This window comes from Rhinopithecus bieti, unplaced genomic scaffold (assembly GCF_001698545.2).
Source record: "Rhinopithecus bieti isolate Rb0 unplaced genomic scaffold, ASM169854v2 scaffold_30084, whole genome shotgun sequence".
NCBI classification, from domain to species: domain Eukaryota; kingdom Metazoa; phylum Chordata; class Mammalia; order Primates; family Cercopithecidae; genus Rhinopithecus; species Rhinopithecus bieti.
Window position 1 is genome coordinate 1 of NW_016812890.1, and position 2026 is coordinate 2026.

A 2026-nucleotide genomic window follows, 5' to 3' on the forward strand; every position below is an offset into this window, starting at 1 on the left:
CCCCATTTCTTATTCTTTACAGACATCCCACATACAAGACTGCTGAACTTGGCTTCTGAACAATACAGGTAGTTCAGCTCCTTGCCAGATGAAAAGAATTCACTAAAATCTCAAACATTAAAAAAAAAAATCTGTTTTCCCATTGGGGGAAAAAAATCTCTTGGCTGCATAGGGGTCCTTTATTAAGTCCACACCATGTAATATTACACAACCATTAAAGAGAACGAGTAGGGACCCGGACCGAGGCGGAGGCCAGGGCAGCGCGTCCCGTAGCGGAGTCCGCGCTCACTGCCGCCATGCGGAGACAAAGATGTGGACCCCGCGCCCCCGCGCCACACGCCAGCACTGTGGTCTACCTGACGAAGGCCTTCAACCTCCTCGTGGACCGACCCGTGACCCTCGTGAGAGTTCCCAGAGTGGCAGCACGCAAAGAACAGGTATTACTACTACCACCGGCAGTACCGCCGCGTGCCGGACATCACCCAGCGCAAGGAGGACATCTTGTGCATATATGAAGCCGAATGCAGCGGAGGAGGGACTACAAAGTCGATCAAGAAATCGTCAGTATTATCCAGGAGCGGCTCAAGGCCTGTCAGTAGAGCGAAGGAGAGAACAACAGGCAGAACTGGGCCAAGGAAGTGCAGCAGTTCACCCAGGTGGCCCAGGCCTACCAGGACCGCTAACAGGCCCTGGGGGCCCGCTATTCTGCCAGGAAGTGCCGGGCCAAACAGAAGCAGAGGATGCTGGGAGAGAGAACAGCTGCAAAAGCGGCCGCTGCTGCCGCCTCCTGAGGCAGCTGTAGGTGCCCCTGCTGTGTGGCTCTGCTTGACTGTCGCTGTGTTGCTGAAATAAAACCCTGCAACCTGAAAAAAAAAAAAAAAGAAAGAAAGAAAGAAAGAAAGAAAATGAGTAAGAGGTGGGGCACGGTGGCCCAGGCCTGTAATCCCAGCACTTTCGGAGGCCGAGGCAGGTGGATCTCTTGAGCTTTGGAGTTTAAGACCAGCCTAGGCAACATGTCGAAACCCCATCTCTACAAAAAATACGAAAATTAGCCAGGTTCAGTGGTGCATGCCTGTAGTCCCATCTACTCGAGAGGCGGAGGTGAAAGGATCGATTGAGTCTTGGAGGCCAGGCTGCAGTGAGCTGTGACTGTACCACCGCACTCCAACCTGGGCAAGGGAGTGAGACCCTGTCTCAAAAAAAAAAAAAAAAAAAAAAAAAAAAGAATGAATAAGATTGATATCTACTCATCTGAGGGGATTTTCACAGTGTATTGTTAGGTGAGCAAAACAAATAGCAGATAATTGTATATGGTATGATCCAATTTTTGTAAAATAGTGACAAAAAGGAATGACAACCTTTGTGTGTGAATATGTTAGAATGAATAAGGAGAAAAGTCGTTTTCAATAGCTGGTACCCAGGCTCCAGGCACAGGGAAAGGGAATGAAAGGATGTAAGAAAAAAGCAGTTTTAAAGAAAGCACTTACAAATAAGCACAAAAATGTATGCATCTGTGTAGTTATTGCAGGTTATCATGTAAAAGTAAAATTAAAACATACACAAACCCTTAAAGGTCAACCTCAGAGTTTTAAAGTAATTGTGATACAAACACTTTGAAATTTCTCCTGCCCATAAATGAAGACAGAGGGATGTGAGGGGAGGAGGGACCTGAGGAGGGGAAGGATAAGAGCAGGGGAGGGACCTGAAGGGGAGCGGCCTGAGAGGGGGAGGGACACAAGGGAAGGAGGGACCTGAGGGGGAGAGGGACAGGAGAGGGGTAGGGACACGAGGTGGGGAGGGACCTGGGTGGGGAAGGGACCTGAGAGGAGAAGGGACCTGAGGGGGAAGGGACATGAGGGGGGGAGAGACACCGTGGTGGAGGAACACAAGGTGGGGAGGGATAGGAGGTTGGGAGGGACTTGACGGGGAGGAAGACATGAGGTGGGGAGGGACCTGAGATGCGGAGAGACAGGAGCACGGGAGGGACCTGTGGGGGGAGGGACACAAGGAGAGGAGGGACACAATG

At 50.7% G+C, this 2026-nt stretch overlaps 1 pseudogene; it reads left to right on the forward strand.

Annotated features, from left to right (window-relative positions):
- The first annotated feature begins 273 nt into the window (after window positions 1-273).
- Window positions 274-875, forward strand: LOC108512035 (NADH dehydrogenase [ubiquinone] 1 beta subcomplex subunit 10-like; annotated as a pseudogene).
- Window positions 876-2026: the final 1151 nt, after the last annotated feature.